Below are 16,452 nucleotides of genomic sequence, written 5' to 3' on the forward strand. Positions count from 1 at the left end.
TTAGCATCTCCTCAGAGTCTTCTTGATACAGTTGGATTTTGTATCCTTTTAGCCATTTTTTATAATGCTTGGTTGCTGTTGCGGCTTTGTGAGAATTGAGTTTAGAGGGGAACCAAATTGCTTTTTTTTGGCTCGTCTCATGATAAGCCTCTTTTCTTTGAGGGTCGAATTGTTGTTATGATGAATTTTTATCGATGCTTTACCACCCGTTTTCGGAACTTGGTAGGGTAGCAAAAAGGGGCAGTAATCTGTGAAGATTGGATCCTCTTTTTGCTTTTCAAACTTCTTAGCTTGACAGTATGGCTTAGTTATATCAGTGATTGCTGTAACTTTCAACCGCAGATAAGTTACCTTGATGTTAGTCTCCATATTAGCCAACATTGAAGGACGAGGAGGATTGCTAATAGAGGTAGTATGTTGTTAGCAAGAGGTTGTGGTCGGTATGCAGGGTGCGGATGACCTTGAAGAGGGCAACCTTGATTAAAAGATCTCGAGAGACGTATATGTGATCTAGGGTTGCCTGATGTCCTGCCAACTCCCAGGTTGGGATGTCCGGTTCAGTAGGTTTTTTTAGGCAGTGTAAGTTGTGCATGTCATAGGCTTCCATGACTGTCGCCCACTTGTTTCCTCTGGTTATGGCTTCAGGGATTGTTAGCCCTTTGTTTTTCTTGGCCAATGTTACATTTTTTGCCAGTGTGTTTTCGTGTTTTTTCAGGGCAATTTTAGAATTCAGGTCCCTGCATATGATTGTACTATCTATTGTGTGGTCACTTCCCGCCTTGTCTAAGATTTCTTCAATCTTAGGGATGAATGACTCTCCAGAGAATTCTTTCAGGTTCCAGTAGATATTTATCACAAGGTATGTGGTTCCTTTCCATGAGTTAGTAGTAGGTTGAGCTGAAGATCATCTGATTAAAGTGGGCAATATGTGAGGATCGTTTTTTAGTACTTTCTCTAGTTGGAGATCCCAGCCTATTCGGATTGCTGTGAGTATCCCTGCCCTTGGTCTGCCGACTGGCACTTGCAAAGTTGGGGAGAAGGTGATCGCAAAACCATCGATCGAAGGCTTGTTTATCATCCATACTTCTTGGAGACAGAAAATGTCAAATGACCCTAGGTTGATATCCGAGGTGTTCGCCAAGTGTGAAAAACCTTGGGTGTTCCATGAACCTAGGGTCAGACGGTGTACGTCATCCATTTTGGGCAAAACTACGGTGTTGTGGGCATCTCCCAACCCAGCTGCTGGTTGCTAGAATCTAGGCTTTACTGCTAAGGCTCCTGGGAGCCAAGCCCAGGTTTTAGTTTTTCTTCTATGCGAGTCTGTTTCAGGGTATTAGTGGAATCCGTATGTCTCTGCTTTGGTTTGTCCTGGTCGATCGTTATGTTCCAGTGTTTTTGTGGGCCTACCGGCACCTGTTCATTTTCCAGTGAGTTGGTACGTGAGTGGCTTCTTTGGGCCATCAGAAGTGGAGTCTGTTTACTCTTGATAACTCCCATTGTGCTGCTATGCTCTCTGTTTTGACTCTTTCTCGTGGGTCTATCTCTAGTTCTGCTACGGGGTCTTCTCTTTTCAACTTACCGATTTGAGGAATGTTTACTTTTGTTCCGTAAGGAGGTTCTTCGATTTACATGCTCCTTGGTTTGCAGAGTTTTCGAGTCATGGGTTTGACATCTATGCACGGAGGTTGATGTAGTGGGCTTATACATGCGATCTGGTACTTTCTGATTAGGAGTTTGCTGGTTTTCATAGGAGGATACTCGGTTCCTCAAATCACGGTTCTTGCATTCTTTAAGATCATAGCCCAGTGATCTTAGTTTATTTTTGTCCTCGATTAACAGGATCTTTGTAATTGCAGATTTTATGTGAAGATAAACACTGTCTATACAGTCAGCATCTGTAAACTCTACAATGGTGATCTCCTCTGATGAGAGGTTTCGAAGTGATGGAATATGGTGCAAAATAGTCAAAATGGTTATTCTATTTAGAATGAAAGAGGAATCTTCTTTCCAAATGCATTCGAGCAAGAAGGTATGGGTTTTTGTGGTTCTTTCTGAACGAAGTAGCATTTCTCTTTTTTTCCTTCTATCGTCTCCATTTTCCCCTCACCGAATGCTGGTGTGAGGATCTTCTTGGTGTCCTCGAGTTTGCGGCTCTTTGTGTCCTGGGAGATTTTTCTCGTCTCCCGCTATTATTAGCTTTAGATCGAGTTTGAGGAAGTGGTCTGCTTGATGTAACACAACCTTTTGATCTTTGATTTTTGTGCACTCTGGAGCTCCATCTCGAGGGAATCCTTTTTGGGGAGTCGTGTTTGAGCTTATGCTTTTCTCCTCTCAGCAATGTCTCTTTGTCTGGCAGACAGGGTTGAACATTTGATTGTTCTTTTTTCGATGAGCTTTTAGCTGGAGGATATGTGTTTAGTCTGAGGTCCTTTTTCTTTGGAAGAAGTTTCAATTTTTTTTCCTCTAAGGTGAAAAATACTGGGCTATGAGGCTCTAGAACCGGGGCCTTTTGGGCCGGTTCATCGCAACTCAGGGGTTTGGGGGGGGAAGAGCCACAATTTACTTTCCCTTAGCAGATCTCTAGGTTCCGAGCCGTGGACGTCTTTAGAAACTGTATCAGAGTTTAAAGCAGCTTCCATAAGTCCGCTTTGCGTAGGTGATGATATGCTGCTTTCTGAGTCCCAAGATTTATCAGCGTGGGTAAATGAAGCCCTGTCTTGAGTACATCTGATGTTAGAGACAGGTCTTTTTTCAAAAGTCAAGCATGCTTGTTTTAGTGTCGACACTGTTTTAACGTTGGTGGTTTTTGCTCGGCCACAGTGGTTGCTTGATTTCACAAGCAAAATATCAGAAGGTCTCTCGTTATCTTTTAGAATTGAGAAGTCAGTTGTCCAGACCGTGCAGCCATTTTTTATGCCCCGGAGGTCTAAAGACTTGGGCTTTGTTTTTCTAATGGACTCTTTTTCCCATAGGCTGTTGCTGCACAAGCTCAATCGAACGAGTCGCTTTTGAATTTGATAGAGGTGATTTTAAAGAACTAGGACCCAAGAGTGTTTTCGGGTCCGGCAGCTGAGCTGGAATTGCTACTGTAGGGTGGACCTTGAGTTTGGGCTCTGACAAGGAACCTCCACTAAATTGGAAAGTTTTGATAGGAATCTCTTCTGTTTGTGTCGCCATTGAAGATCTTACTAGGAGTTTGGGTTGCTCAGTCTGTGTGGGAACGTCCCTCGTAGTAAGTTTGCTACTTTCTTTTGCGGTGATATACCCTTCAAGGAATGTTAATCTTGTTTGTATATATGCAATTAGGGTAAGTTGATCTTTTGATGTGTCGTTAAGGGCTTCATAAAGCTTTGTAAAAGGGACCAATGCTATTGTCAAGGTTGACATAATGGAGAATAGATCTGTTCTTTTTGAAGGAGTAGCAAAGCCAGTAATACTAGCGATTTCATTAATTCTTGAGGATTTCCTCTGAGTTTTTGTGGCTGGAGAAATGGTTTCAGATTCTCGAGTTGCCGTGGCGTTACCTGGTTTTAAAAGGCCAGGGTTGGTGGAAGGTACACCAACCAGGTTTTGAAGATGGTTGGAATCTAACGCTTTGGAACACTCCATCTCCTCTTGAGGTAGGTTATGTTCAAACTGAGTGTTGACCTCCTGAGAGTTTAAGGTGTCTTGGGCGCTTTCTAACTTCTTTGGTTTTGAGTTTCCCCGTTTGGTTTATGTGGGCTATAGAAGTCTTTGTAACTGGTTGGCCTGACAGGTTTATTACTGGTTTAGAATGAGGCGATGGCCCCCAGCCCAAAGAGGAGACTTCACCTTCCTTTGGCGGCCGAGGTTTCATGTGCCATTTTTTCAGGAACGTTATTTTACTCAGTGAATCGTTTTTGTCATCTTGTTTTTGTGAAGAGCCCGGATGAGTGAGAGTTCTAAAGTCTGAATCGATAGTCAACTCATGACGCGTACCTTCTAGTAAGTCTGCGTCTGACATCTCATCCTTGTCTGGATGTTTCTTTTTTTCGAAACACAGAATTCAGAGAGTGTTTCTGTGGTGAGGATCCCTGGTGAAAAGAGTTCAGTTTTTTTTTCTCTTTAGGTTTTTTGTGGATTGGGGATTGCAGATGTTTGATGCAATTTATTTTTGTCTTTGAAGGCTTTCCACTTTCGGTAGAGATGATCGCTTAAACCTTGTGGGATTGGCCACTGTTGGCGTCGAGTAATGCCCCTTCTTGTTGATGGTGTGGTCAACGGTGAGATGTGAATGATCGTTAGTAGTGTGTGTCTCGATGTCTTTGTCCGAATATTCAATGGTAGAGTCTGAACAGTCATGCAGATTCCTTGTCGTTTTTGTATCTGTTTGGGGGACTAATAAGTCAGCCTGGGCAGAAACCGGATGGATGTCGATTTTGATTGTCCCCCTTGATGTAGGGGCAACGTCCTGGCCCTCTGGTAAGTTTTCGGAGGGAAGAAAACATCGGTCCTCCACTCCGAGCGGTCTCAGACTTTTTTCATGGCTGCTAACGAGTTTCAGGGGGCTGGGTGCTGAGAGCAACCCACCTGATGTTAATACCGCCTGGACTGTGTTTTGTTTGTGATCTAGCGTGGCCCCCTGTGCCACATGAGGAGCGGATTCAGTCTCTGGATGGATCAGAGCACTGCCAGGTTCCCTCCGCTTCAGGTCGTCATTCCTTGGCGGAGCGGTTTCCCTCAAACTCATGTCCAGAGGCTCTGCCTCCGGCGCCAGGCCTGCGTCAGCGATGCCTCTCGTCGCCTCCGCAGCAGGCTGCAGGCTAGAGGAGCGGCGTCAGTTAGACGGGAGGGCCTTCAATGACAGGACGGTTAAGTAATGGAACGGGATGCAAAGTCTTTTTTACCGCCGCCGGTCAAATGATCCGTACATTGGGATATGTTTTTCTGGTAAGTGATCCTCTAGGCTGAGGGCTATCATATCAGTCAGCTTCATGGTGGTGTGTTTACAAGTGCTAAAAGGGGGCACTTGATCCTTTTTCCCCAGGTCGTCTAGGTGCTTAGGCAGTGTCATCTCCTTGTAAGGCTTTACTTGAGACAAGATGACTAAGCCTGCAGTAATGTGAGGGTAGGAACGCTGGTCCTCTGCCTTCGGCGGGATAGCTGTAGTTAAGGCGAAGAGGTCAGTGCCGGCATCCATTGATTTGGCTGTGGTGGAAGTTGTGGATAATACGTCAAACAAGCCGTTTAACTACTTGTCTTCTAGATTTGCTGATGCCCTTTTCTGGCGAGAAAGCGATTTCAACGGGCTGCAATGTTCTAAACCGCTATCTTCGCTGGGCGTCCGTTGGCTTCTCAGCCAATGACCTTCTTCGCCACGCAGTCGAGCGATCATTTCCTTTGCCGACGGGCCGCAGGGCGGCCGCGGACTGCCAGACTGCGAGCACCTCAGCGAGCAGCTCCATGGCCGCTCCGCGGTTCGAACAAGTTTTTGTACAGATTTCTGGTCACGCCTCTGCCTGAATGAAGGTAGGAAACAGACTGCTCCGAGTGCTCTTTCTCACAGACTGCGAGCACCTTACGGAATAATCGATTTGCCACACACCTATCAAATAATATTCAGACCAGGGCCTGGAAGAAGTGGCTGCTACTTAGGAGGGCTACAAATAAGATTGGAGGAGACTCTATCGAGACCAGGGTCAGAGCCTACAGGATGTCCATCGTACCCACTATACTTTATGGCCTGGAGAATTATCTGGAACGTTCTGTTAAGTGGACTAAAATACTCTGATCCCTTCTGGGTTACTATGCGCCACCCCGGTGGAGTTCATCAGACTCGAGCTGGGACTTCCATCATTACTGGCCTGTTGGGAAATCTCTGCGTGTAGACTTTTGGCAAATATCACTTACCGCGAGGGGAATGGCAACCCTTTGCTTCGACTAGTCAAGGTCCACCAGGAGCGGCGTTCTCACAGCAGTTGGTTCATTGGTTTGGATCACATGGTTAGAAGACACCTCTTTGAAATAGGGGTGGATAACCCACCGGCCACCTTTATTGACTTTCATCTTTGTCACGTGAAAAGAACGATGGAATGGGATAGAATCCAGTCACTTCTAGAATCCAGTCACTTCGAGCTGGGACTTCCATCATTACTGGCCTGTTGGGAAATCTCTGCGTGTAGACTTTTGGCAAATATCACTTACCGCGAGGGGAATGGCAACCCTTTGCTTCGACTAGTCAAGGTCCACCAGGAGCGGCGTTCTCACAGCAGTTGGTTCATTGGTTTGGATCACATGGTTAGAAGACACCTCTTTGAAATAGGGGTGGATAACCCACCGGCCACCTTTATTGACTTTCATCTTTGTCACGTGAAAAGAACGATGGAATGGGATAGAATCCAGTCACTTCTCCACCTGACAGGCAAAGCCAAGTATGTCAAATATACTCACCAAGGCAATCTCCTTAACAAACCTCGTAGCTACCTTATTAAGTGCTATTCACCCCTTCTTATACGATTTAATCTATACCTGTCTGGCGAACAGCTGCCAGTCTTTGCCAACACAGGTGCCTGGACTGGGGTGCCCAAGGAGGACTGACTATGCAGAATTTGTAATCATGATATTGAAACCGCTCGACATAACCTTACCAATTGTAGCCCATTGACCAATTTGTACTGTAAAAGGTATGAGAAATTGGTGATTATGGATTTGACCAATTTTGGAGCGCCATCTATTGCGCCGAATCGCTGGTTATTACGGCTGCGTCATACCACCTTTGCAACCATATCCAGGACAAGCTTATCTATCCCACCTATTGAACAATCTGACATATAGCCCCTCTTCTCTTTCCCACCCTCGACGCACCCACAATGATGTACCTTTATTGCTTTTACACCCCCCCTTTTTACCACGCCTTTTTAACTTTGACGTTTCTTTTTCTATTATTACGTGGTTTCATTATTATAAGATGGCCGTTTTTATTCATTGAATGTTAAGGTCTTATGTGATATTGTTTTTTCATGAGCTCCACTGCCCGTGGTTTTTAGATCTGTTCATGTGTAAGAAGGTTGAATTACAAACTGCACAAAAAAGATTTTTTTTAAAATAACACTTTCACAAATGGATTCTCTTTTATAACTGAACATTTTCTCATTAATTATTTTTTGTCACAAAAAGTCTTTTACAGTTTTTCTTTTGTCCAGCACATCAAATTCCCCCAGCCCTCATTGTGCTCTGTGAGCATGAATGCTTTGCACGGTGCAACGCTTTTTTTTAATCATGGACTTTGTACTCTTCTTAAGAAATACCATTACAGCTGTGACTTACAAAATAACATCCATTGCTTCTATTTGATGGGTGGTTGCAGCAAGTAACAGCCATGACCACAACACACCCAGGTAACAGGATCCTCACACTGAGAAATCACGCTGTTTGCAAAGTTCCCATGGACCTCACTACAGGGGTGTGTACAGTGAAGGGGTGTGCACAGGCGCTGTGAGGTACCATAGGACTTTTTTATACAGCCTTGTACATTTGAATTGAGTAAAATGCGACTTGAGAAGGGGCGGCCAGTCAGACATTATTTAAGCGTTCGGGATGAGCCTGTGGAGGTTGGGCGGGAATAAGAGGTTGCCCAGGCAGTTTGGGCAGAAACATTTAGATAATGGCTTGCTGCTTGGGTTAAATGGTATTGGTGTCGTGTTTGCATTTTCCTTAAGCAGACTGTGGTGTGTTGAGGAATGTTACAGAGTTCGATGTGTGTCATTATTTTTTGTGGGGGATCTTCAACTCTCGTTCCCTGTGCCATCCTTTGAAGAGGATGCACAGGAAATGTTGGCAAGGGAGAAGGCTGCACGCACAGACCAGCTAGGGCACAGAGCAAGAGGTGGAGTGTGCAGGCTTCGACACACGGGTGAGGTGGGAGGCGAAGGGAGAAAAGTGTTTGAGGGGATGCCGAAGAGAGTGGCAGTGGCCAGGACCAGGTCTCGTGGGTGGATATAGGAGACCAGTAGCAGACTAGGGATGGGGGGGTTGTACAAAGAAAAAACGAGCAGACTCAGGGGGTGGTTCAGGGAGGAACACACAAAAGTGGCACGCAGTAGCCTGTAGGGCTTCTGTGTAACCCACCGAAAACGAAATATGGCTGACTTCGAGGTGATATGTAGGTTACCCACTACAAAATGGAAGTAAGCAGCTGGCGGAAGAGACCCCTTCTGCAGGGCAGCAGGCAGGTGACGATGGTCAGGCAGCATCAGAGTGGCATACAAGAAGTGGAGCTAATATTGGGCAGCCAATTGGTTAAGACATTCTCATTGCAAGTTGGGTGGTATCTAGGCAATACATCTGCTGGAATACCACCCAAACGAATTACCGTAACCACCACTTGGTCTGGCGGAATTTCCACCGGATTACAAGTTGTGATAGCGGTGTAATTCCACATTTAATTTGAATCCATTGGACTCGATAGGGTTTTTCTCACAAAATCACTGCAGTGGAATTTCCGCTGCGGTAATAATGCTGATTGTTCGGAAGTGAGTTGAGAGTATTTACCTCCAGGAGTCTACTGGAGGCCAATCCTCCACTCCATGTCCAAACTCGTAATTTGGCATAGTGGTAAAGTTGGCTGTAACAGAGTTACTGCCAACTTTACCACTTACCGCCAAACTCGTAATGAGGATAGAACCGTATTACTCCTTCTATAGGCAGTAGTTAGCATGGCTTCATTTCGAAAAAGCAGTCCTCCCTCGAAGAATGACCATGAGGCAGGGCACCCAGGGTGGCCTCAAGGAGCCTAGGTGCAGGCAGGCACTGCAAGCACCTCACACTGGGGGACCCATACACCAGAAGATATGATAGGATATGATATAGCATGATATAGCATTTATAACACGCCTGTACACAAGTGTTTCTAGGCCAAGAGGGAACGGAAGGAGCCCTTATGTGGGGAGGCAGGGGTGCCAGCTTTGTCTAGAGTCGCCAGGACACAGGAGATGCGTTGTGACGAGCCAAAGCCTGATAGGGCCACTGTAGAGGCACGGTGCCCCTTAATGGAGGCCGTGCAACACCCTTCAGGAAGATGCTGCGTCAGAGCTCTTGAGGCCCTTGGGAGGGTGTCTGGTGCATGGATCGAGATGGCATTGGGGAAATTCCACTACGAGGCGAACCGTCCTCAGGAACAGTGCTGTGCCACCTCTCCCCGGTAGCCGTCACCGAGGCCAAACCACCTCGGACCGAGGTTCGGTATCAGATTCCCCAGAGGGACCCCCCCCGTGCAGGCCACGTCCTTCTCGGAGGGTGGGGGTGCCGAGAAATAAAGGCCTTTACTTACTCACCTTCTCGGAAGTCTAAGCTGTAGTCTTGGAGATTTCCAGTCACGGTGCTAGGCGAGGAGGCCCCGGCCCCGGGGATTTCTCCCTCAGAGAGCGTGACTGGCTGCCGCCTAGAAAGAGCTGTGACGCAGCAGAAAAACCTTGCTCCACCTGACATGCGCAGACGCCACTGAGGAGAGCGCGGGCAAAAGACAAACACAATTCAAAAGTACAACAGGGAAGCGGCAAACAGAAAGAAAGCGAGCTGCGTCACAGGTTGGTGTCCCACGAAGAAGGACGGAGCGCGGGCGGGCGGGCGAGACATGGCCGCCCATGCACAAGAAAAGCCTGCGGTGCAGCATTAAAAAAAACACTCCCTCCTCGCCCTGCACAAGCAAACTGCAGTAAGTATGGAGGTGAGCGGGCTTGGGCCTAGAGTACAGTAGTCACTGTAAGGGGTACAGGGGTAATCTTGAGAAGGGGATATAGAGCAAAGATCAAATTAAAATCCCTCTGCATCATCCTGTCTGGGGCTGTGCACCACTCTATCTACAAATGGCTTACACCAAATACACTCCTCCAGATCTCTACGCTCCTTTGGCACCAACTCTCTGCGTGTCAAGCGCTTCTCCAAACAGCGGGGTGGTGGCGGATCTCTTTCCTCAGCTGGCTCCTTCCTCTGGAACAGCCTCCCCCTTCCTCTCGTCTTGAGCCGGATCTCCTCAAATTCTGGAAGTTCTTGCAGACTTTCATTTTCACCTCTTCCTTCACCCCTACCTCCCTTGCTAAACCTCACACTCGCTGAGATTGGTAACCAGGGCACTTATGTGTCCTTCTGTGTCCTGGCCTTCCACCCCCAGTCACCTGCTGTCCCCACCCACTCCCAGCGCTTGCCGTTGCGCCCACTGACCTGTGCTGTCTCACAGGCATGCACTTATTGTACTGGAAGCTGACCACTTTTACCAAGAGATCTCTGCCAGGCACTTAACAGTTGCCTGCAACTTACTTCCTAGCACTTCCCTATGTGAATTTCCTAGCACTTAACCCTCTCCCTCATCCTTTCTTTCTCCATGCACTTGCACGTTCTGAATATTCACAAGGCCTAGTAGGACCGCACCTTTCTTTCTCTTCATTGCTAATATATCTGCCTTTTGTTCCATGTTCCCTCCCCATTGCCCCATGGGCGCTTTGAAACACAATTTACTTGTTAAATAAAAAAGGGGATACAAAACAGAATGATATATTAACATAAGTTATGAAGTGACTCACTTACAGAGCTGCAGATAAGACACAGTGCGATTAAATTATCTGCCCAGGATCACACACTTCGGTTAAATGGTGAAACCGGGATGTGGTCAATTTAAGTAACTGAGCACATCTTCCCAAATTTAGTTGATATACATTTATTAAAGTTTTTCTTTGCATTTCATGTGCTTAAATCATACTTTATAGCAATGCCTTGAAAGCAATCCGCATTAAATAATAAACCACCCTTTCATAGTAAACTAACTATACACTATACACATTGTCATAGAAATATGTTGAGCAATAGGAGTATGGCTTTAGTTTTATTCTCCCAATCCTACATGCAAAGTTACAATAGCATCATGCACATTAATGTGAGCCTAACAACCCCCCCCCCGTGGGTTTTTAAGCCATAGGGCCTCATTATGAGTGTGCCGGTCTGGTAACAACGGTGCCTGAATGCTTACCGGCACCGTTGTTACCAGACCAGCACACTCCGAGTTCTGTGAGTGGCTGCTGTCCTGCCCGCCAGGTCACGCTGGCGGGCGGGACGGCAGCCGCTCACAGACTTTGACGGAAGCATCAGCACTATTGCACACGGTGCCGATGCTTCCGTCCTCCTCATTCTCACTGAGTCCTCTGGGACTCAAATGGGAATGGGGAGTAACATTTTCTGGCGCCTGGCTTCACGGACCGCCAGGGCTGTAATGCCCCGGTGATTCCCTAAAGCCAGGCGCTGAAAAAAAAACACAACTCCGGCGGCAGCCTGCCGTTTGTACCGGCACGGCTACCGCCGGGTTGTAATGGGGCCCATAGTCATTATTTCCGAAAGCCTGCAGCATTATGTACCCTTCTCACTGCTGATCACTCCCTCCCATTCCCATTTCTAAAGGGACAAAAGTCCCTGCCAATAGAGCCCCCTTCCCCTCCCTTCAGTTCTAATGATCTGTTTACACAGAGCAACGTAAGAGCCCCTCTGCTGCCCGGAGTTCCTTAGGACATTGTCCTGCCAGCAGGACACCTTTCTCTTTGGCCACCCTCATTGAGGTGCCGAACGGGAGAGGTTTCCACTGACAAATGTACTGGTGAGGCTCCCAAAAGAGCCTCTAGGGGGGCAGCTTGCGCCCCCTCTCCCCCAACTTTTCTTGGTACGCCACTGTTCTAATGTGTGATTATTTCTCCTGCTGATCCTGAATTCTGCAGAGTTCTAGGAAACTCATGGATTGGGTTAGCCCTGGTGGAGGGCTTGCTATCAGCTGTTGTGCTAAGTGTTTTGAGACACGTGTCTCGGACGGTAGTGTCTTCGAGGGCCATGAGGATGAGCGCATGTTGATTGAAGGGAAACCTCTGGATGTCTTCAGCAGGTACCTTTGAGGGTTTTTGACACAGATGTGGAGGAGTGTGGCCAGGCAGTGCCGGACAGTGGCAGATGAGGGCAGTGCAGGAATGATACCTTTCTATGTCTTGCTCTTGATGTGGTGGGGGCAGTCCTGTGAGCGTGGACTTCAAGGCAGTAAGTCACTCAGATAATCTTTATTTCGAACAATTAAAGACATCTTCATAAAAGAAAGCAGAATATTAATAATGGATACCGGTATAATCACAAGATAAGAAAGAATAATATAACACCAGATTTCTTGAACAAAAAGCTATGTAATGACTCCCACTTATAGCCAGAAATCAGCCAAAGAAGACCAAGGTGACCTAAGCAGAGAAGTATATACTATGTTAGGCCACTTTTCATTACACACTCAGCAGGACAATACTTGGCTAATGGAGTCTGTCCATATGGGAGCGATAGGAAACAGAATAACTCTCCCTCGTCCTGCCTTAATGCCAGTGGGTCTTAACACATATCTAAATGTTTCCTCCTTTGTGATACATAGAAAGGACATGGCAAAAGAAAAGGGAGCCGATCGATCTTCCCTGCTTGTACTAACACACATGCAGATGTCATCAGAGCTGCACTGGCCTATAGGGAACTCTGGAAAGGTCCTGGTAGACCCCAGCACCCTGGGCCTCTTGTGTGTGATATTCCCAAATGTTCTCATAGGAAAAGGGTTGGGTGCATTGAAAATGGGTAATATGAGACCACTTTGAACATTATTTGCAGGGCCTCTTTTGGTTCCCGGTTCCACCTCTAGGTGTCATCACTGAAAAGCTTCCTCCCTGGCTACTGCCTAAGGAAGGAGGGGAGTCCAGTGAGTCCTCAAGCAGAACAGTGAAGCCCAGGGCAAATGTCCTCGGACCTCTGATTCCCATAGAATTGAACAGAGCAGTTGCCCGGCTCTCTGCTCACTGCTCATGCTTCCCTCGCTCATGTAGTCCACACATTTCTGCAACAGTACCTTCGTGTTAACTCCCCCAAGACTCAAAATGGGTTTTGATTTATGTGAAGCAACCAAAGTAGTTAGATTCCTACGTCCAAATTCATTAACTAAGAAATTATGCCTTGTGAGAGATGTGGGGGGGGAGTGGGGGTTGGGGCTCATTCGACATAGTTAGGTCTTATTGGTTTGTTTAACCTGTTCATCTGAGCCATCAGCCAATGCTGAGGAGGGACAGCAAATGACTGCACACCTCCCGGAGGCCCCTACATAGCTACAGCAGGGGCCATCTGAGCGGGCATTTGAGCGGACAGATGCTTTGTAGCCAGGGTTACCTTGCCAGCACTTGCCAGGTGCCTCAAGGCGGCTCAGTGGGACATGAGCAGAGTGGGGGCCGAACACCCTCGCAGAGCGGCGAGACTGGTTCCCACTTCCTGAGCATGCAGTGAGGGCTTCCTGCACTGCAGATTCTGGGAGTGTCCAACTGCATGCCAGAACTGTTTAGGAAAACCAGGGACCTCCCCTGCAGCACATTAGGGAGAGATCAGAAGGGCAAAAGCAGTCACACTAGAAAGGTAAGGAGTGATTCTGGGAGAAGATTCCAAGGTGAAGGATTTATCATACTCACAAGAGTGTTGGCTTTTCAGGGCTTCTTTGGTGGTCAAAAAGATTAATTTAAGAGACTGGAAATCCAACGTTCCTATTGCATGTGTGTGGCTTGAGGACATGTATTCACTTTCCCACATTGAGAGGGTTACCCTGAGGTATCAAAAGAGAAGCACGTTTTTTGAAGACATTTACATGAGATTTTTGCAGTTGGACCTGGAGTAATCTCCTGTCTGGATCTGCTCATTAATGGGAGTTTTTTGTTGATCATATATAACCTTTCTTTCCTTTCTTTCCTTTCTTTCTTTTCTCTTTTTCGTTCGTTCCTCCTTCACAATGGTTCTTGATCCCAGTTTGGTTGTATGACTTGTATTGAAATGTTATAAACTTTAAATAACATTTTTAAAATGGAAAGTTAAAGAGTGACATACTCACTGATCACTGTGTCACAGGTCAGACCTGTATTGCTTAACATTCTGCCAAATCTTGCCCAATGAATAGGATGATGTCTTGCGCTAACCTTTGCTCCCCTCGTGTAATTTTATATTTTAAAACATATCCAATATGATTGAACCCACTTTGCATACTCAGTGTGGAGCTGTTGCTGTATCGCACCAAACTCCTGGTAGTTCTCCTGCCACAAACAAAAACAGTGAATGTTACTGATATTAAGCATGTTTCGATTTTTAAAGAAATTGAAGGTTGGTTGCATGTGTCTTATTTATAGTCAGAATTGTGGACTTTCAACTACTGGAAATGTTTTCTTGAAAACATAATTTTGTAATCATTGTAGCTCAGTGCTTTGCGTATGTTTTGTGGAAAATTAATTTTCTAAAATATAAATGGTGTTTATTGTCTTACTTGATAAACCGAACAACTGTTCTTGGAATATTTTGGATAAATAGAAGTGGTAACGGAACTTTTTTTAAAACAAGCAAGCTGCATTTAGACGTAGGACTACGGATATTTAAAATGTATTTTGTCTGTGAAAGAAAAGACAAATTGATATTTTTTTTTTATTACGAGTTTTAATCACCGAAGTGATTTTTACAAGATAGGTATAGAATCAATAAAATAAAAAAACAATGAAGAAGACGAAACAAAAAAGCAGAGCGAAGGTAAAAGGCAAGAAGAAAGACAGAAAGAAGTGAAAAATTCAGTAGTTTCAGCACGATAAATCAGAAATTGAAGAAAAGAGATAGAACAGCCCCTTCGAAAATATTATGTGGACTCTAAATATTCTGCCAAGGGCTGCGTTGCTTTGTCTTTAAAGATTAAGTCCAAGATTCTGGTAGCTGCTATCGTCCATGAAGGTCTGAGGCCCCCTATTAATCGTTCCCACTAGAGAGCTTCGTCTGTCAAGAAAGCTTTCTCCAATTGATGAAGAAAATAGGGAGTTCTGTGTGGAGATGTACCTGGGCATGATAGGAGAAGATGCCGGAGCGTTTTGATGGTTTGTTTAGCTTTGCAAAAGCGGCAGCTGTTTTTCGCGGTGAGGTGTCTTATGTGCAGGATTTCATTTCTGGGCAATAGATTAAGCCTGGCACGAAGAAGTGTCGATCGTGTTTTAAATGGTTGAACTTCGTTCAATTTTCTGGCCATTGAGGGCAGATGCTGGGTCAATTTATAAGCAGCTGCCTTCTCTAACGTATTTATCCAGTCCATTTCATCTAAGTGGCTTTTGGTTTTTGCAGGATTACACACCAGTTCTTCAGTGGAGCTGCCATAGACTTCTAGATGTAGTTTGCATTTAGTCTCCCAGGTGGTCAGCAATTTGCATTTGCCTGTGTTCATCTCCTCTTGTACCATGGAGAAAATCATAGGAGAGGATGGGTGCTTGATCTTCCGGTATAGCATAATAGAAGCTCTCATTGCTATTGACGCCAAGGACGAGAAAGTTTCCGTCTGATCAGTGCTAAAGGTGTAGAAGTCAGAAGGTTCAGGACTGAACGCCAGAAAAGGCTCTCTAATCTGGGCCATAAATTGTCAGGCAGAGAGTGCATGGCATCTGTTCCATAGGTGATTGTAGGGATCACTTTCCCCCGATAGAATTTGAGTAGGGGCATCAGAGAGAAACGGCCATATCTCCTGTCTAAGACTTTGGCCTGTGAGATGAGATTCCTCATTTTAGCGTGGAGATGTAATTGCATTGCTACATCTTTGCTTGTAGAGTCGATCAGCACCCCGAGATATTTGAATTCTGAGACCTGCTCCACTTTTTCTCCAGCCGAAAACCATGAGGGGTTGCATCTTTTTCTACTCCTTTTTTCAAAGACCATGATCTTCGTTTTTTGTTTGTTAACTTCCAGATCGTTGTCTTCAGTGTATTTAGTTAAGGCGGCCAGCTGGCGTTGTAAACCAATTGGTGTCTGGTCAAGTTGTATGAGATCATCAGCGTACAGGAGTCTTGGAACTTTCATGTTGCCCATTACTGGGGGAAAAGATTGTGTCTCGGCATTTGTTTCTTTATAGTACCCAATATACGCCAGGAATAGGTCCAGGGCGAGAGGGAAGCCCTGCTTGACCCCTCGGGTGGTTCATATCACTGCAGAAAGCAGCCCCCTTGAGTTCAGCCGGACCTGGACGGTGGTGGAGGCATGTAAGGCTTGTAGCAGGCCCAGGATCTCCGGTGGGCAATTCCAGTCTCCTATTAACTAAGTCAAAGGCCTGAGTAAGGTCTATGAATGCCAGGTATAGTTTCTGATTCCCTTCCAGGACCTTTGCTCAATAGGAAGATGTTGATGCTGGTTCCTATTCCTTTTTTAAACCCGGATTGTAGAGGGTCATCGCAGGGCAATTTATTTTTTTACCCATGAATTGAAGTGTTCCAGGAGTAACGAGCCATAAACCTTCCCTATGACATCAAGTAGTGCCACTCGGCGATAATTCCTTGGGTCGTCTTTTCTTCCTTTTTTGAATATCGGAATGATCACAGCTGAAGTCCAAGTAGGCAGGATCCTGCTGTGTGTCGAGCATCTTTTGAAGATCAAGCTTAATAGATTTGC

At 46.0% G+C, this 16,452-nt stretch overlaps 1 long non-coding RNA gene across 1 annotated transcript in view; it reads left to right on the forward strand.

Moving 5' to 3' along the window:
• The first annotated feature begins 9,465 nt into the window (after nt 1–9,465).
• Nucleotides 9,466–16,452, forward strand: part of LOC138473337 (uncharacterized) — an 81,738-nt gene continuing 74,751 nt past the window's right edge. The window contains exon 1 of the long non-coding RNA XR_011268759.1: nt 9,466–9,673. This is a non-coding gene — a long non-coding RNA (uncharacterized lncRNA). The remainder of the gene's footprint in view (nt 9,674–16,452) is intronic.

This window comes from Ambystoma mexicanum, chromosome 8 (assembly GCF_040938575.1).
Source record: "Ambystoma mexicanum isolate Mex_15411 chromosome 8, UKY_AmexF1_1, whole genome shotgun sequence".
NCBI lineage: Eukaryota > Metazoa > Chordata > Amphibia > Caudata > Ambystomatidae > Ambystoma > Ambystoma mexicanum.